General features: G+C 46.8%; 1 long non-coding RNA gene across 1 annotated transcript in view; it reads left to right on the top strand.

Moving 5' to 3' along the window:
- LOC138569102 (uncharacterized) overlaps positions 1-21,454 on the top strand; it is a 676,707-nt gene that overhangs the window by 148,030 nt on the left and 507,223 nt on the right. Inside the window, exon 2 of the long non-coding RNA XR_011303129.1 lies at positions 16,860-16,897. This is a non-coding gene — a long non-coding RNA (uncharacterized lncRNA). The remainder of the gene's footprint in view (positions 1-16,859; positions 16,898-21,454) is intronic.

The raw sequence follows: 21,454 nt of genomic DNA, 5'->3' as shown, positions 1-21,454 counted from the left end.
TGTATACATTGTGTATCTGCTAGGTTACGCTGTCATCACTAGCCGGACGGTATACATTGTGTATCTGCTAGGTTACGCTGTCATCACTAGCCGGACTGTATACATTGTGTATCTGCTAGGTTACGCTGTCATCACTAGCCGCACTGTATACATTGTGTATCTGCTAGGTTACGCTGTCATCACTAGCCGCACTGTATACATTGTGTATCAGCTAGGTTACGCTGTCATCACTAGCCGCACTGTATACATTGTGTATCTGCTAGGTTTCGCTGTCATCACTAGCCGGACTGTATACATTGTGTATCTGCTAGGTTACGCTGTCATCACTAGCCGCACTGTATACATTGTGTATCTGCTAGGTTACGCTGTCATCACTAGCCGCACTGTATACATTGTGTATCTGCTAGGTTACGCTGTCATCACTAGCCGCACTGTATACATTGTGTATCTGCTAGGTTTCGCTGTCATCACTAGCCGCACTGTATACATTGTGTATCTGCTAGGTTACGCTGTCATCACTAGCCGCACTGTATACATTGTGTATCTGCTAGGTTACGCGTCATCACTAGCCGGCTTGTATACATTGTGTATCTGCTAGGTTACGCTGTCATCACTAGCCGCACTGTATACATTGTGTATCTGCTAGGTTTCGCTGTCATCACTAGCCGGATTGTATACATTGTGTATCTGCTAGGTTACGCTGTCATCACTAGCCGCACTGTATACATTGTGTATCTGCTAGGTTACGCTGTCATCACTAGCCGGACTGTATACATTGTGTATCTGCTAGGTTACACTGTCATCACTAGCCGGATTGTATACATTGTATATCTGCTAGGTTACACTGTCATCACTAGCCGGATGGTATACATTGTGTATCTGCTAGGTTACGCTGTCATCACTAGCCGCACTGTATACATTGTGTATCTGCTAGGTTATGCTGTCATCACTAGCCGCACTGTATACATTGTGTATCTGCTAGGTTACGCTGTCATCACTAGCCGGATGGTATACATTGTGTATCTGCTAGGTTACGCTGTCATCACTAGCCGGATTGTATACATTGTGTATCTGCTAGGTTACGCTGTCATCACTAGCCGCACTGTATACATTGTGTATCTGCTAGGTTACGCTGTCTTCACTAGCCGGATTGTATACATTGTGTATCTGCTAGGTTATGCTGTCATCACTAGCCGGATGGTATACATTATGTATCAGATCTGCTAGGTTACGCTGTCATCACTAGCCGGAAGGTATACATTGTGTATCTGCTAGGTTACGCTGTCATCACTAGCCGGATGGTATACATTGTGTATCTGCTAGGTTACGCTGTCATCACTAGCCGGATGGTATACATTGTGTATCTGCTAGGTTACGCTGTCATCACTAGCCGGATGGTATACATTGTGTATCTGCTAGGTTACGCTGTCATCACTAGCCGGATTGTATGCATTGTGTATCTGCTAGGTTACGCTGTCATCACTAGCCGCACTGTATGCATTGTGTATCTGCTAGGTTACGCTGTCATCACTAGCCGGATTGTATGCATTGTGTATCTGCTAGGTTTCGCTGTCATCACTAGCCGCACTGTATGCATTGTGTATCTGCTAGATTACGCTGTCATCACTAGCCGCACTGTATACATTGTGTATCTGCTAGGGTACGCTGTCATCACTAGCCGCACTGGATACATTGTGTATCTGCTAGGGTACGCTGTCATCACTAGCCGCACTGTATACATTGTGTATCTGCTAGGTTACGCTGTCATCACTAGCCGCACTGTATACATTGTGTATCTGCTAGGGTACGCTGTCATCACTAGCCGCACTGTATACATTGTGTATCTGCTAGGGTACGCTGTCATCACTAGCCGCACTGTATACATTGTGTATCTGCTAGGTTACGCTGTCATCACTAGCCGCACTGTATACATTGTGTATCTGCTAGGTTACGCTGTCATCACTAGCCGGATTGTATACATTGTGTATCTGCTAGGTTACGCTGTCATCACTAGCCACACTGTATACATTGTGTATCTGCTAGGTTACGCTGTCATCACTAGCCGGATGGTATACATTGTGTATCTGCTAGGTTACGCTGTCATCACTAGCCGCACTGTATACATTGTGTATCTGCTAGGTTATGCTGTCATCACTAGCCGCACTGTACACATTGTGTATCAACTAGGTTTCGCTGTCATCACTAGCCGCACTGTATACATTGTGTATCTGCTAGGTTACGCTGTCATCACTAGCCGGATTGTATACATTGTATATCTGCTAGGTTACGCTGTCATCACTAGCCGCACTGTATATATTGTGTATCTGCTAGGTTACGCTGTCATCACTAGCCGGATTGTATACATTGTGTATTTGCTAGGTTATGCTGTCATCACTAGCCGGATGGTATACATTATGTATCAGATCTGCTGGAATACTTCAACTGGAGAAGGGAGTCATTCTCCTGGTCCTGGGACAGATCTGCTAGGTTACGCTGTCATCACTAGCCGCACTGTATACATTGTGTATCTGCTAGGTTTCGCTGTCATCACTAGCCGCACTGTATACATTGTGTATCTGCTAGGTTATGCTGTCATCACTAGCCGGATGGTATACATTGTGTATCTGCTAGGTTACGCTGTCATCACTAGCCGGATTGTATACATTGTGTATCTGCTAGGTTACGCTGTCATCACTAGCCGCACTGTATACATTGTGTATCTGCTAGGTTACGCTGTCATCACTAGCCGGATTGTATACATTGTGTATCTGCTAGGTTTCGCTGTCATCACTAGCCGCACTGTATACATTGTGTATCTGCTAGGTTACGCTGGCATCACTAGCCACACTGTATACATTGTGTATCTGCTAGGTTACGCTGTCATCACTAGCCATATGGTATACATTGTGTATCTGGCTTATGAGAAGAACCAGCAAGAACCATTTGAAGGAACATTTACAAGCAGACCTGGAGAAGGGAGTCATTCTCCTGGTCCTGGACAGTTGGTAAATCAGACCCTACTGCAAGACACTGCTGTTGAAGCAGCCAGAGACTGGAATACTTCACCTGGAGAAGGGAGTCATTCTCCTGGTCCTGGGACAGTTGGTAAATCAGTACCTACTGCAAGAGACTGCTGTTGAAGCAGCCAGGGAATGGAATACTTCACCTGGAGAAGGGAGTCATTCTCCTGGTCCTGGGACAGTTTGTAAATCAGACCCTATTGCAATACACTGCTGTTGAAGCAGCCAGAGACTGGACTACCTCACCAGAAGAAGGGATTCATGCTCCTGGCATTGAAAGAAAAATTTATTGAACACTTTATGATTTACTTTTGCAGTGGCAGGGATAGAGTAGTTGGTTTGGGACAGAGGACGGTCTATATGTTGATGGTTGACTTACATCCTGGCGGGCCCACGAGTTATTGTAGGTTGAGGGAACCCCCCCCTTTAGAAGTAGGAATAGCTATGTTTCTTACTGTAGTTAACAAAAATGTAAAACCAAAAATGAAAAAAATTGTCAGCCTCCTTACTCCTTCTCGCCACGCGCCACACACACCTGCGCAGCCGGTCAATGGTTCCAGAGTCACTACTGATAATTAATCAGCGATGCCGTGGTGACCCTACCCCAATTTTCGAGTTCCTGTGCAGTTTACAACACTAGTGATGAGGCACTTGTACACTTATTATTGTTTTGCAATGGATACAGGGCTCTGAGGGCTGGATATCTCTTACTGCTAAAATACAACTTACTCACCAGGCAGTCACTTTTTTGAGGGCAACCTTAATGTCCACTTTACAGTGAAGTATATCCATCTGGCATGGTTGGTGAGGAAGTGCCCAGTTTCTCAAGACAATTTTTTATGTTACCATATGTGTGCACTAAGCTAGCGGCTCCTTGTTGTAGTGCAATTGGCAGTCACTAGCCGCACTGTATACATTGTGTATCTGCTTGGTTTCGATGTCATCACTAGCCGGATTGTATACATTGTGTATCTGCTAGGTTACGCTGTCATCACTATCCGGATGGTATACATTGTGTATCTGCTAGGTTACGCTGTCATCACTAGCCGGATTGCATACATTGTGTATCTGCTAGGTTACGCTGTCATCACTAGCCGCACTGTATACATTGTGTATCTGCTAGGGTTCGATGTCATCACTAGCCGCACTGTATACATTGTGTATCTGCTAGGTTACGCTGTCATCACTAGCCGGACTGTATACATTGTGTATCTGCTAGGTTACGCTGCCATCACTAGCCGGACGGTATACATTGTGTATCTGCTAGGTTACGCTGTCATCACTAGCCGGACTGTATACATTGTGTATCTGCTAGGTTACGCTGTCATCACTAGCCGCACTGTATACATTGTGTATCTGCTAGGTTACGCTGTCATCACTAGCCGCACTGTATACATTGTGTATCAGCTAGGTTACGCTGTCATCACTAGCCGCACTGTATACATTGTGTATCTGCTAGGTTTCGCTGTCATCACTAGCCGGACTGTATACATTGTGTATCTGCTAGGTTACGCTGTCATCACTAGCCGCACTGTATACATTGTGTATCTGCTAGGTTACGCTGTCATCACTAGCCGCACTGTATACATTGTGTATCTGCTAGGTTACGCTGTCATCACTAGCCGCACTGTATACATTGTGTATCTGCTAGGTTTCGCTGTCATCACTAGCCGCACTGTATACATTGTGTATCTGCTAGGTTACGCTGTCATCACTAGCCGCACTGTATACATTGTGTATCTGCTAGGTTACGCGTCATCACTAGCCGGCTTGTATACATTGTGTATCTGCTAGGTTACGCTGTCATCACTAGCCGCACTGTATACATTGTGTATCTGCTAGGTTTCGCTGTCATCACTAGCCGGATTGTATACATTGTGTATCTGCTAGGTTACGCTGTCATCACTAGCCGCACTGTATACATTGTGTATCTGCTAGGTTACGCTGTCATCACTAGCCGGACTGTATACATTGTGTATCTGCTAGGTTACACTGTCATCACTAGCCGGATTGTATACATTGTATATCTGCTAGGTTACACTGTCATCACTAGCTGGATGGTATACATTGTGTATCTGCTAGGTTACGCTGTCATCACTAGCCGCACTGTATACATTGTGTATCTGCTAGGTTATGCTGTCATCACTAGCCGCACTGTATACATTGTGTATCTGCTAGGTTACGCTGTCATCACTAGCCGGATGGTATACATTGTGTATCTGCTAGGTTACGCTGTCATCACTAGCCGGATTGTATACATTGTGTATCTGCTAGGTTACGCTGTCATCACTAGCCGCACTGTATACATTGTGTATCTGCTAGGTTACGCTGTCTTCACTAGCCGGATTGTATACATTGTGTATCTGCTAGGTTATGCTGTCATCACTAGCCGGATGGTATACATTATGTATCAGATCTGCTAGGTTACGCTGTCATCACTAGCCGGAAGGTATACATTGTGTATCTGCTAGGTTACGCTGTCATCACTAGCCGGATGGTATACATTGTGTATCTGCTAGGTTACGCTGTCATCACTAGCCGGATGGTATACATTGTGTATCTGCTAGGTTACGCTGTCATCACTAGCCGGATGGTATACATTGTGTATCTGCTAGGTTACGCTGTCATCACTAGCCGGATTGTATGCATTGTGTATCTGCTAGGTTACGCTGTCATCACTAGCCGCACTGTATGCATTGTGTATCTGCTAGGTTACGCTGTCATCACTAGCCGGATTGTATGCATTGTGTATCTGCTAGGTTTCGCTGTCATCACTAGCCGCACTGTATGCATTGTGTATCTGCTAGATTACGCTGTCATCACTAGCCGCACTGTATACATTGTGTATCTGCTAGGGTACGCTGTCATCACTAGCCGCACTGGATACATTGTGTATCTGCTAGGGTACGCTGTCATCACTAGCCGCACTGTATACATTGTGTATCTGCTAGGTTACGCTGTCATCACTAGCCGCACTGTATACATTGTGTATCTGCTAGGGTACGCTGTCATCACTAGCCGCACTGTATACATTGTGTATCTGCTAGGGTACGCTGTCATCACTAGCCGCACTGTATACATTGTGTATCTGCTAGGTTACGCTGTCATCACTAGCCGCACTGTATACATTGTGTATCTGCTAGGTTACGCTGTCATCACTAGCCGGATTGTATACATTGTGTATCTGCTAGGTTACGCTGTCATCACTAGCCACACTGTATACATTGTGTATCTGCTAGGTTACGCTGTCATCACTAGCCGGATTGTATACATTGTGTATCTGCTAGGTTACGCTGTCATCACTAGCCGGATTGTATACATTGTGTATCTGCTAGGTTACGCTGTCATCACTAGCCGGATGGTATACATTGTGTATCTGCTAGGTTACGCTGTCATCACTAGCCGCACTGTATACATTGTGTATCTGCTAGGTTACACTGGCATCACTAGCCGCACTGTATACATTGTGTATCTGCTAGGTTAAACTGTCATCACTAGCCGCACTGTATACATTGTGTATCTGCTAGGTTACGCTGCCATCACTAGCCGCACTGTATACATTGTGTATCTGCTAGGTTACACTGTCATCAGTAGCCGGATTGTGTACATTGTGTATCTGCTAGGTTACGCTGTCATCACTAGCCGCACTGTATACATTGTGTATCTGCTAGGTTTCGCTGTCATCACTAGCCGGATTGTATACATTGTGTATCTGGTAGGTTACGCTGTCATCATAGCCGGATGGTATACATTATGTATGAGATCTGCTAGGTTACGCTGTCATCACTAGCCGGATGGTATACATTGTGTATCTCCTAGGTTACGCTGTCATCACTAGCCTCACTGTATACATTGTGTATCTGCTAGGTTTCGCTGTCATCACTAGCCGCACTGTATACATTGTGTATCTGCTAGGTTTCGCTGTCATCACTAGCCGCACTGTATACATTGTGTATCTGCTAGGTTAAGCTGTCATCATAGCCGGATGGTACACATTGTGTATCTGCTAGGTTACGCTGTCATCACTAGCCGCACTGTATACATTTTGTATCCGCTAGGTTTCGCTGTCATCACTAGCCGGATTGTATACATTGTGTATCTGCTAGGTTACGCTGTCATCATAGCCGGATGGTATACATTATGTATGAGATCTGCTAGGTTACGCTGTCATCACTAGCCGGATGGTATACATTGTGTATCTCCTAGGTTACGCTGTCATCACTAGCCGCACTGTATACATTGTGCATCTGCTAGGTTTCGCTGTCATCACTAGCCGCACTGTATACATTGTGTATCTGCTAGGTTTCGCTGTCGTCACTAGCCGCACTGTATACATTGTGTATCTGCTAGGTTACGCTGTCATCATAGCCAGATGGTATACATTGTGTATCTGCTAGGTTACGTTGTCATCACTAGCCGGATGGTATACATTATGTATCAGATCTGCTAGGTTACGCTGTCATCATTAGCCGGATGGTATACATTGTGTATCTGCTAGGTTACGCTGTCATCACTAGCCACACTGTATACATTGTGTATCTGCTAGGTTACGCTGTCATCACTAGCCGGATTGTATACATTGTGTATCTGCTAGGTTACGCTGTCATCACTAGCCGGATTGTATACATTGTGTATCTGCTAGGTTACGCTGTCATCACTAGCCGGATGGTATACATTGTGTATCTGCTAGGTTACGCTGTCATCACTAGCCGCACTGTATACATTGTGTATCTGCTAGGTTACACTGGCATCACTAGCCGCACTGTATACATTGTGTATCTGCTAGGTTACGCTGTCATCACTAGCCGCACTGTATACATTGTGTATCTGCTAGGTTACGCTGCCATCACTAGCCGCACTGTATACATTGTGTATCTGCTAGGTTACGCTGTCATCACTTGCCACACTGTATACATTGTGTATCTGCTAGGTTACGCTGTCATCACTAGCCGGATTGTATACATTGTGTATCTGCTAGGTTACGCTGTCATCACTAGCCGGATTGTATACATTGTGTATCTGCTAGGTTACGCTGTCATCACTAGCCGGATGGTATACATTGTGTATCTGCTAGATTACGCTGTCATCACTAGCCGCACTGTATACATTGTGTATCTGCTAGGTTACACTGGCATCACTAGCCGCACTGTATACATTGTGTATCTGCTAGGTTACGCTGTCATCACTAGCCGCACTGTATACATTGTGTATCTGCTAGGTTACGCTGCCATCACTAGCCGCACTGTATACATTGTGTATCTGCTAGGTTACGCTGTCATCACTAGCCGGATTGTATACATTGTGTATCTGCTAGGTTACGCTGTCATCACTAGCCGCACTGTATACATTGTGTATCTGCTAGGTTTCGCTGTCATCACTAGCCGCACTGTATACATTGTGTATCTGCTAGGTTTCGCTGTCATCACTAGCCGGATTGTATACATTGTGTATCTGCTAGGTTACGCTGTCATCATAGCCGGATGGTATACATTATGTATGAGATCTGCTAGGTTACGCTGTCATCACTAGCCGGATGGTATACATTGTGTATCTCCTAGGTTACGCTGTCATCACTAGCCGCACTGTATACATTGTGTATCTGCTAGGTTTCGCTGTCATCACTAGCCGCACTGTATACATTGTGTATCTGCTAGGTTTCGCTGTCATCACTAGCCGCACTGTATACATTGTGTATCTGCTAGGTTACGCTGTCATCATAGCCGGATGGTATACATTTTGTATCTGCTAGGTTACGCTGTCATCACTAGCCGCACTGTATACATTTTGTATCTGCTAGGTTTCGCTGTCATCACTAGCCGGATTGTATACATTGTGTATCTGCTAGGTTACGCTGTCATCATAGCCGGATGGTATACATTATGTATGAGATCTGCTAGGTTACGCTGTCATCACTAGCCGGATGGTATACATTGTGTATCTCCTAGGTTACGCTGTCATCACTAGCCGCACTGTATACATTGTGCATCTGCTAGGTTTTGCTGTCATCACTAGCCGCACTGTATACATTGTGTATCTGCTAGGTTACGCTGTCATCACTAGCCGGATGGTATACATTGTGTATCTGCTAGGTTACGCTGTCATCACTAGCCGCACTGTATACATTGTGTATCTGCTAGGTTACACTGGCATCACTTGCCGCACTGTATACATTGTGTATCTGCTAGGTTACGCTGTCATAACTAGCCGCACTGTATACATTGTGTATCTGCTAGGTTACGCTGCCATCACTAGCCGCACTGTATACATTGTGTATCTGCTAGGTTACGCTGTCATCACTAGCCGGATTGTATACATTGTGTATCTGCTAGGTTACGCTGTCATCACTAGCCGGATTGTATACATTGTGTATCTGCTAGGTTACGCTGTCATCACTAGCCGGATGGTATACATTGTGTATCTGCTAGGTTACGCTGTCATCACTAGCCGCACTGTATACATTGTGTATCTGCTAGGTTACACTGGCATCACTAGCCGCACTGTATACATTGTGTATCTGCTAGGTTACGCTGTCATCACTAGCCGCACTGTATACATTGTGTATCTGCTAGGTTACGCTGCCATCACTAGCCGCACTGTATACATTGTGTATCTGCTAGGTTACGCTGTCATCACTAGCCGGATTGTATACATTGTGTATCTGCTAGGTTACGCTGTCATCACTAGCCGCACTGTATACATTGTGTATCTGCTAGGTTTCGCTGTCATCACTAGCCGCACTGTATACATTGTGTATCTGCTAGGTTTCGCTGTCATCACTAGCCGGATTGTATACATTGTGTATCTGCTAGGTTACGCTGTCATCATAGCCGGATGGTATACATTATGTATGAGATCTGCTAGGTTACGCTGTCATCACTAGCCGCACTGTATACATTGTGTATCTGCTAGGTTACGCTGCCATCACTAGCCGCACTGTATACATTGTGTATCTGCTAGGTTACGCTGTCATCACTAGCCGGATTGTATACATTGTGTATCTGCTAGGTTACGCTGTCATCACTAGCCGCACTGTATACATTGTGTATCTGCTAGGTTTCGCTGTCATCACTAGCCGCACTGTATACATTGTGTATCTGCTAGGTTTCGCTGTCATCACTAGCCGGATTGTATACATTGTGTATCTGCTAGGTTACGCTGTCATCATAGCCGGATGGTATACATTATGTATGAGATCTGCTAGGTTACGCTGTCATCACTAGCCGGATGATATACATTGTGTATCTCCTAGGTTACGCTGTCATCACTAGCCGCACTGTATACATTGTGTATCTGCTAGGTTTCGCTGTCATCACTAGCCGCACTGTATACATTGTGTATCTGCTAGGTTTCGCTGTCATCACTAGCCGCACTGTATACATTGTGTATCTGCTAGGTTACGCTGTCATCATAGCCGGATGGTATACATTGTGTATCTGCTAGGTTACGCTGTCATCACTAGCCGCACTGTATACATTTTGTATCTGCTAGGTTTCGCTGTCATCACTAGCCGGATTGTATACATTGTGTATCTGCTAGGTTACGCTGTCATCATAGCCGGATGGTATACATTATGTATGAGATCTGCTAGGTTACGCTGTCATCACTAGCCGGATGGTATACATTGTGTATCTCCTAGGTTACGCTGTCATCACTAGCCGCACTGTATACATTGTGCATCTGCTAGGTTTTGCTGTCATCACTAGCCGCACTGTATACATTGTGTATCTGCTAGGTTACGCTGTCATCATAGCCAGATGGTATACATTGTGTATCTGCTAGGTTACGTTGTCATCACTAGCCGGATGGTATACATTATGTATCAGATCTGCTAGGTTACGCTGTCATCATTAGCCGGATGGTATACATGGTGTATCTGCTAGGTTACACTGTCATCATAGCCGGATGGTATACATTATGTATCAGATCTGCTAGGTTACGCTGTCATCACTAGCCGGATGGTATACATTGTGTATCTCCTAGGTTACGCTGTCATCACTAGTAGCACTGTATACATTGTGTATCTGCTAGGTTACGCTGTCATCACTAGCCGGATGGTATACATTGTGTATCTCCTAGGTTACGCTGTCATCACTAGTAGCACTGTAATCATTGTGTATCTGCTAGGTTACTCTGTCATCACTAGCCGCACTGTATACATCGTGTATCTGCTAGGTTACGCTGTCATCACTAGCCGCACTGTATACATTGTGTATCTGCTAGGTTACGCTGTCATCACTAGCCGGACTGTATACATTGTGTATCTGCTAGGTTACACTGTCATCACTAGCCGGATTGTATACATTGTGTATCTGCTAGGTTACACTGTCATCACTAGTCAGATGGTATACATTGTGTATCTGCTAGGTTACGCTGTCATCACTAGCCGCACTGTATACATTGTGTATCTGCTAGGTTATGCTGTCATCACTAGCCGCACTGTATACATTGTGTATCTGCTAGGTTATGCTGTCATCACTAGCCGCACTGTATACATTGTGTATCTGCTAGGTTACGCTGTCATCACTAGCCGGATGGTATACATTGTGTATCTGCTAGGTTACGCTGTCATCACTAGTCGGACTGTATACATTGTGTATCTGCTAGGTTACGCTGTCATCACTAGCCGCACTGTATACATTGTGTATATGCTAGGTTACGCTGTCATCACTAGCCGGATGGTATACATTGTGTATCTGCTAGGTTACGCTGTCATCACTAGCCGGATGGTATACATTGTGTATCTGCTAGGTTACGCTGTCATCACTAGCCGGACGGTATACATTGTGTATCTGCTAGGTTACGCTGTCATCCCTAGCCGGACGGTATACATTGTGTATCTCCTAGTTTACGCTGTCATCACTAGCCGGACTGTATACATTGTGTATCTGCTAGGTTACGCTGTCATCACTAGCCGGATTGTATACATTGTGTATCTGCTAGGTTACGCTGTCATCACTAGCCGGACTGTATACATTGTGTATCTGCTAGGTTACGCTGTCATCACTAGCCGGACTGTATACATTGTGTATCTGCTAGGTTACGCTGTCATCACCAGACGGATTGTATACATTGTGTATCTGCTAGGTTAAACTGTCATCACTAGCCGGATGGTATACATTGTGTATCTGCTAGGTTACGCTCTCATCACTAGCAAGATGGTATACATTGTGTATCTGCTAGGTTACGCTGTCATCACTAGCCGCACTGTATACATTGTGTATCTGCTAGGTTACGCTCTCATCACTAGCCGGATGGTATACATTGTGTATCTGCTAGGTTACGCTGTCATCACTAGCCGCACTGTATACATTGTGTATCTGCTAGGTTAAACTGTCATCACTAGCCGGATGGTATACATTGTGTATTTGCTTGGTTACGATGTCATCACTAGCCGGATGGTATACATTGTGTATCTGCTAGGTTACGCTGTCATCACTAGCCGGATTGTATACATTGTGTATCTGCTAGGTTACGCTGTCATCATTAGCCGGATTGTATACATTGTGTATCTGCTAGGTTAAGCTGTCATCACTAGCCGGATGGTATACATTGTGTATCTGCTAGGTTACGCTGTCATCACTAGCCAGATTGTATACATTGTGCATCTGCTAGGTTAAGCTGTCATCACTAGCCGGATTGTATACATTGTGTATCTGCTAGGTTACGCTGTCATCACTAGCCGGATGGTATACATTGGTATCTGCTAGGTTACGCTGTCATCACTATCCGGATGGTATACATTGTGTATCTGCTAGGTTACGTTGTCATCACTAGCCGGATGGTATACATTGTGAATCTGCTAGGTTACGCTGTCATCACTAGCCAGATGGTATACATTGTGTATCTGCTAGGTTACGCTGTCATCACTAGCCGGATTGTATACATTGTGTATCTGCTAGGTTACGCTGTCATCACTAGCCGGATTGTATACATTGTGTATCTGCTAGGTTACGCTGTCATCACTAGCCGGACTGTATACATTGTGTATCTGCTAGGTTACGCTGTCATCACTAGCCGGACTGTATACATTGTGTATCTGCTAGGTTACGCTGTCATCACTAGCCGCACTGTATACATTGTGTATCTGCTAGGTTACGCTGTCATCACTAGCCGCACTGTATACATTGTGTATCTGCTAGGTTACGCTGTCATCACTAGCCGTATGGTATACATTGTGTATCTGCTAGGTTACGCTGTCATCACTAGCCGGATGGTATACATTGTGTATCTGCTAGGTTACGCTGTCATCACTAGCCAGATTGTATACATTGTGTATCTGCTAGGTTACGCTGTCATCACTAGCCGTATTGCATACATTGTTTATCTGCTAGGTTACGCTGTCATCACTAGCCGGATTGTATACATTGTGTATCTGCTAGGTTACGCTGTCATCACTAGCTGGATTATATACATTGTGTATCTGGTAGGTTACGCTGTCATCACTAGTCGGATTGTATACATTGTTTATCTGCTAGGTTACGCTGTCATCACTAGCCGCACTGTATACATTGTGTATCTGCTAGGGTACGCTATCATCACTAGCCGGACTGTATACATTGTGTATCTGCTAGGTTACGCTGTCATCACTAGCCGGATTCTATACATTGTGTATCTGCTAGGTTAAACTGTCATCACTAGCCGGATGGTATACATTGTGTATCTGCTAGGTTACGCTGTCATCACTAGCCAGATTACATATATTGTGTATCTGCTAGGTTACGCTGTCATCACTAGCCGGATTGTATACATTGTGTATCTGCTAGGTTACGCTGTCATCATTAGCCGTATTGCATACATTGTTTATCTGCTAGGTTACGCTGTCATCACTAGCCGGATTGTATACATTGTGTATCTGCTAGGTTACGCTGTCATCACTAGCTGGAATATATACATTGTGTATCTGGTAGGTTACGCTGTCATCACTAGCTGGATTGTATACATTGTTTATCTGCTAGGTTACGCTGTCATCACTAGCCGCACTGTATACATTGTGTATCTGCTAGGGTACGCTATCATCACTAGCCGGGCTGTATACATTGTGTATATGCTAGGTTACGCTGTCATCACTAGCCGGATTGTATACATTGTGTATCTGCTAGGTTAAACTGTCATCACTAGCCGGATGGTATACATTGTGTATCTGCTAGGTTACGCTCTCATCACTAGCCAGATGGTATACATTGTGTATCTGCTAGATTACGCTGTCATCACTAGCCGCACTGTATACATTGTGTATCTGCTAGGTTAAACTGTCATCACTAGCTGGATGGTATACATTGTGTATCTGCTAGGTTACGCTCTCATCACTAGCCGGATGGTATACATTGTGTATCTGCTAGGTTACGCTGTCATCACTAGCCGCACTGTATACATTGTGTATCTGCTAGGTTGCACTGTCATCACTAGCTGGATGGTATACATTGTGTATTTGCTAGGTTACGATGTCATCACTAGCCGCACTGTATACATTGTGTATCTGCTAGGTTACGCTGTCATCACTAGCTGGATGGTATACATTGTGAATCTGCTAGGTTAAACTGTCATCACAAGCCGGATGGTATACATTGTGTATCTGCTAGGTTACGCTGTCATCACTAGCCGGATTGTATACATTGTGTATCTGCTAGGTTAAACTGTCATCACTAGCCGGATTGTATACATTGTGTATCTGCTAGGTTACGCTGTCATCACTAGCCGGATGGTATACATTGTGTATCTGCTAGGTTACGCTGTCATCACTAGCCGGATGGTATACATTGTGTATCTGCTAGGTTACGCTGTCATCACTAGCTGGATGGTATACATTGTGAATCTGCTCGGTTACACTGTCATCACTAGCCGGATGGTATACATTGTGTATCTGCTAGGTTACGCTGTCATCACTAGCCGGATTGTTGTATACATTGTTTATCTGCTAGGTTACGCTGTCATCACTAGCCGGATTGTATACATTGTGTATCTGTTAGGTTACGCTGTCATCACTAGCCGCACTGTATACATTGTGTATCTGCTAGGGTACGCTATTATCACTAGCCGCACTGTATACATTGTGTATCTGCTTGGTTACTCTGTCATCACTAACCGGATTGTATACATTGTTTATCTGCTAGGTTACACTATCATCACTAGCCGCACTGTCTACATTGTGTATCTGCTAGGTTACGCTGTCATCACTAGCCGGATGGTATACATTGTGTATCTGCTAGGTTACACTGTCATCACTAGCCGCACTGTATACATTGTGTATCTGCTAGGGTACGCTGTCATCACTAGCCGCACTGTTTACATTGTGTATCTGCTTGGTTACTCTGTCATCACTAGCCGGATTGTATACATTGTTTATCTGCTAGGTTATGCTGTCATCACTAGCCGGATCGTATACATTGTGTATCTGCTAGGTTACGCTGTCATCACTAGCCGGATTGTATACATTGTTTATCTGCTAGGTTACGCTGTCATCACTAGCTGGATGGCATACATTATGTATCAGATCTGCTAGGTTACGCTGTCATCACTAGCCGGATGGTATACATTGTGTATCTGCTAGGTTACGCTGTCATCACTAGCCGCACTGTATACATTGTGTATCTGCTAGGGTACGCTGTCATCACTAGCCGCACTGTATACATTGTGTATCTGCTAGGGTACGCTGTCATCACTAGCCGCACTGTATACATTGTGTATCTGCTAGGGTACGCTGTCATCACTAGCCGCACTGTATACATTGTGTATCTGCTAGGTTACGCTGTCAGCGCCAATGCTGTCACATTTTATTCTTCTTTATCCTATCCATTTTGAGGTTTTTCAATTATTATTTGTGTACATGATGTTTTTATTGGAATCTCTTTCTTTATGGGTATTTGCATTTTAATGGATATGTTGTTTTGTAATTCCGCTGATGACTAAAGTCGAATAAAGCTTTTATGATCTGCACTGAACCTTCCAATTTGCCTACATGACCATCATTTCCTCATGTTTTTTCCCCACCATATTCTGCATCTTAAGTTACTGTTACTGGATATAGAGGTTAGTTCGAAAGGTTGTGAAGAGAAGAATTTAGTGCATCTTAGAGCGTGTGCTGATCATGAAAGTGCATATATGGAAACACCTGCAGTAGACTATGGTCAGTGTTACTTGAGCCTCTATGTCCTATGGACTGACGGATAGCCCCAAGGGAACCTCACATTGGAAGATGCACTGCAGGATTTGTGAAAGCGGCACCCTCTAATTTAGAGGGTGCCGCTTTCGGTGCGTGAGATGTGGGTCAACGATTGCTATAACTGAGGCACTTAGTTAAATGCAAAATTTGCAATGAAGCAGAGTTGAATGTTATCACGATGGAGGACTGTGACTGTTGGTCTAACTATCCATTTACTCTCCTTTTCAGGAAGCCATCCTGTCCCTACTACCTTCCCTACTACCTTCCCTGTATCAAACTCCTCTTTAACTGAATGCATGTTGCTGTGGAAAATTTCTGCTCGTTGTGCATAACAAATAAATAAATAAACATGTGTGCACAGGAGCAGAAGCAAGAAGTCAGAGAGCAGATTGCACCTCATGTAGACATTCAAGCCTCTCTCAATGTGATTGCGCCTGTTCCCTCTCCACCACCGGCCACAAGACTTAAAATCAGAAATCCAAGCAGGCACTGAACTAAGCCTGGCTCTGTGCATGCAGGCTGCTTTCCTGGATTGGCACTTTGTTCTGGTCTCTTATTTATGCACAAATGTATAGTTTCTTAAGAGTGATTAATGGTGATGTTAACATTTTCTTGAACACGATTTCGCTACCCATCTCTTTCTAATCATTCCTGTATTTGTGTCTTGTTTTTCATTACAGCTCCGGCTCCGGCTTCCAGTCGACCCATCTCTGATCTGGTAGGACCTAAAAAGGCAACACATACAAATAACCTCAATTCCTTTGTGGTGTGCTTAGCTCGCTGTCGGTAATTGCTTTTCTCTTCAGATAAGAAACTCTGTCCCATGTCTGAAACACCTACATCTTGGGGTTTAAAGCCTTTTAGGGACTGTGATTCTAGGATGTCAGATACTGACCCAGACAATATATATATATATATATTGCGAGCGGGGTACGTGTATTTCAGGGGTGCGCGGGAAGTTTCACACACGATTGGCCCTGTGCGAGCATGGTACGTGTATTTCGGGGGTGCGTGCGAAGTTCTACACGCGATTGGCCCTGTGCGAGCGGGGTACGTGTATTTTGGGGGTGCGCAGGGAGAATGACACGCGATTGGCCCTGTGCGAGCGTGGTACGTGTATTTTGGGGGTGCGCGGGAAGTTTCACAAGCGATTGGCCTTGTGCGAGTGGGGTACGTGTATTCCGGGTGTGCGCGGGAAGTTTCACTCGCGATTGGCTCTGTGCGAGCGGGGTACGTGTATTTCGGGGGTGCCCCAACGAATTGCCAGTGTGTGTCCTCCCAGGTGTGCCCTCTCCCCCCTCCCCAGGGCCTGCAGGCAGACCACAACACAGGGGAACACACGGCAACCCAGGCCCCGACTCATGTCCCCCAGCAACCCCACCCACCCAGCATTCATGGGCACCTGCCAGCAGGCCCCGACTCAGGTCCGCCAGCATCCCCATCCACCCAGAATTGAGGGTAAGGCCCCGACTCATGTCCCCCAGCAACCCCACCCACCCAGCATTGATGGGCCCCTGCCAGCAGGCCCTGACTCAGGTCCGCCAGCACCCTCACCCACCCACCATTAAGAGTCAGGCCCTGACTCATGTCCCCCAGCACCCCCACCCACCCAGCATTGACGGGCACCTGCCAGCAGGCCCCGACTCATGTCCCCCAGCACCCCCACCCACCCAGCATTGACGGGAACCTCCCAGCAGGCCCCGACTCAGGTCCCCACCCAACATGTCATAAAGATGCACATTCATGGGCCTCATGTCCAACAAAATCCCACTGCACGCCACCCCAGTCTTCAGACACAACCAAGTTTCCCATCCACCCCACACTGAAAGGCTTATTACTTGTCACTAACCAAAAGTCAACTATGCACATAAACACATGTTCGTCACACACACACACTGGATGCGAGTGATTGTGTAAACCCACATTGTGACATGCAGTAAACCAAAGAGCAAATACCACACATGGAAGTAAGAAATCAAAATGTATTTTCCTAAAAAAAAATAATAATAATGATGACACAATCCAAATGAATCCAAAATAAAGTTTGTCAAAAATCCTTGTCCAACAAAGTAAATCCAAAGGAAATCAAAATTAAAAAATCCATTGATCCATGGTGAGGGTAAAATATGTTTTTTTAAATATTGCAACAAGGGTCCATGAGCCCAACAAATGAAATTAAACCTTTATAAAAAAGCCCTACCTAATTTATAACTATATACAAAAACGTGGGGCATTGTCCAAGCGTCCCAAAAGAAAAAAAAAGAGAAAGGAAACCTATCACTAATTAACTAAATACAATGGCGGCGGGCAAGTCCTGTGGCTCACTCTGTGATGTTGTGGGCCAGGGCATCATCGAACTCCATGTCTATCTCCTGGAGGCAGGCCTCTGCCCTGGCCCTGAGGTCTCTCAGGGATGCATCCATGGCCTGTTCCAACTCCCTGCGAGTTCCCTCAAGGCACTCAGCCCGCCTCAACGCCCGACGCATGGAGAACTCCGCCCTGGCCATGGTGAGCTGCGCCTCTGATGCCCGCCGCCGCTCCGCATCTATCCGCTGGCCCAACCGCAGCCACACGGAAGACACTCCCATTCCAGGGTCCTCCTGCCCTCTGGCCGATGCCTGCCCCTCTGATGTCAATGGCCCCGAGCCATCATTGCTCCCACCTAGAGCCTGCTGCTGCTGCTGTCCATATGCCCTGTCCGATGGTGCCTGCACAACCTCCATCTGCTGGTCTCCAGTTGTTGGGGTGTCCACCCCTGCTGGACCGCCGACTCCCGACTGTGGCAGTGATGGGATCTCCACCAAGCTGGCTGTGTTGGTCGGGCCAGGTCCACAGGGGGCCCTGGTGGAATCTGGGCCGGAAGATGGAAGGAAGAACCACTGGCGCATAGTCTCCACAGAGGAGGAGAGGCCCGCCAGAGTGTGCGACACATGTAGGAACCCACCGACCATGGCTCCTCCTAACTGTGCCACGTTGCCACACAGCTTGTTCGTGGTGGCGTGCGTGCTCCCCCCAGGAAGCACGCACGTCATCACGAATGACACACGTGCGCTACGCGACACCAATCAGGACGAGTCATGGGACTCCTCGTCCGCAGGTAGTGGAAAGGAAGATGACATGGGCCTCCCCCCTACCTGCGAATGGGCCTGGGATGGGGCATCCCTGCTAATACATGGTGGTGCAGTCACAGGGTCAGGGACAGCGACATACACAGGCCCCTCCGCGGCAACCTGTGCTGCCTCCTGAACCTGGCCCTGGACTGCACCACTCGCACCAGTGGTACTACCCCCACCAGGCCCCATGTGCGGCTCAGTAGCGGGCTCCTCCTCCTCTATGGAGACCACCAACCTGGATGTCTCTGCACCGTCTTCCGCCATTGCAAGCCCCTGTGGGGGCTCATCCGGCCCTTCCGCTACAGCCATAGTGGCAGACGAGGCACCAGTCCCCTCTCTCCCGGGTGATGGCAATTCCTGGGATGGTGGCTGGGCATTGCGTCACCGCCCGGTGGAGGCATGCTTGCCGCTTAGCTCCACAGCGCCATCTCCGCCCTCTTCTTCACTCAACGCTGCATAGAGGGAGACATAGAACACAAGCATCAGGGTACCGTACAATAGTCCCCTAGACAGGAAGCAATAACACATGAGTGGCACTGTCAAACGTCACTTCCATCCTGTCCCTCCACAACACATGGGTCAATGCATGCAACACACATGCAGAAACAGGCACGGCGCATGCAATCAACATCAGCATCCATGTACAATGGCCTCTGTTAACAAAAATGTTGCCTTAAAACTCACATGCATCATGGCTCATACTGATCCCATGCACACACATCACCATGGCTCCTACACCACAGACACAGTGGATACAATGGTGACCGCACTGCATGAGTGAATCTACACATCGTCACGGACATTTGTCATGCATCCATGGCGTTTCAAAATCACACACACACACTTCTCAGACACACAGACATGCACACCATACATGTACATGAGAGCAGAACCCATCCCTCACCCCCCATCCATGTCCAAGAACAGGGACTGGCATGCATTCATGTGTGCATTCCGCATGCTTCTCCCCATGTCTCTTGGAACACATGCACCATCCATGTGGTTCAAGCATTACTGGTCTCACATGCATTACCATGATGTCCCGGCGCACACACATCCTTACATGGCCTATGTTACACATACAGGCAAGTAGCTGACTACCAGCACACTGCAAAATGCCCTGTTTCACACAGCAATGCATGGCCACTTAGCGCTGGACTCCGGTCGGGTCTTCCTCCGAAGTATCTGGGCGTGGAGCGCTGGGCTTATGCGTTCCAGGACCCTCGTCTGGATGTTGCTCAGGTGGACCCGGCACCCCTCTGCATCCTCTGCATTCACGAGAAGCCAGGCCTTGTTGAGGGTCCTGGACCTGAAGTCCTCCCAGGGCTTCCGCACGTGCTTGAGGTCGCGGGTTGCCACCCCCTCCGTGTTGATGGCAACCACGACGTCCTCCCAGATCCTCTCCCGTCCTTCCTTGTCGGCGCGCAATGGTGTGAAGAGGGCATTATAATGCCCCAGGACATGATCCACCAGCATACCAACTTCCTTCTCACTGAAGCTGGTGGCCCTCTGCCTCTCTGGATGGGGGTCGCCAGTGGTCTCGGATGGTGTTTGCCTCGACATGGCGACTCCCGAGGTAGGTGTGGGTGGGCAACTGGATCCTGGGGCTGGGCTGTGGAGCGATGGTATCCCAGTCGGGAGTCTTCTGTTCCAGCAGGGGTGGACACAGCAAGTGGACCCCTGCAGATGGCTGACGTGCAGGCACCAAATAGCAGGGCACGTGGGCATCAGGAAGGCAGCAGCAGATGGCAGGTGGGAGCATGCTCATGGCTCTTGGGGGCAGGAAAATGGCCTTTTGGGCAGGAGCGTGGTCTTCCGTGTGTTTTTGCGTGGCCAGCTTGATACAGAGTGATTTGGCACGTGAAAAAAGTGCACGTCAGCGTGTAATTCGAGGAAAGGCCCTTAGCGTGTAAGTGCGTCTGTGACGTAGCGCGCACAGGAGTTTCCCTCAACACGGGTGCATAGTGGATCAGCACATGAAAAAACCACACGTCCGTGTGTGAATGCGTGTAATTCGAGGAAAGGACATAGGCGCGTAAGTGCCATGATGCATGCGGGCCTTTCCCTCAGCACGGGTTAAAGGTGAGCGGGGCCAGCAGTTTGCTGTACGTGCCTTTCTTGGAGACCGACGTGTGTTGCTACTTCGTGTTGTTTCGCGCGCC

This window comes from Ambystoma mexicanum, chromosome 2q (genome assembly GCF_040938575.1).
Source record: "Ambystoma mexicanum isolate Mex_15411 chromosome 2q, UKY_AmexF1_1, whole genome shotgun sequence".
NCBI classification, from domain to species: Eukaryota; Metazoa; Chordata; class Amphibia; order Caudata; family Ambystomatidae; genus Ambystoma; species Ambystoma mexicanum.
This window is presented reverse-complemented; position numbering and strand designations above follow the sequence as displayed.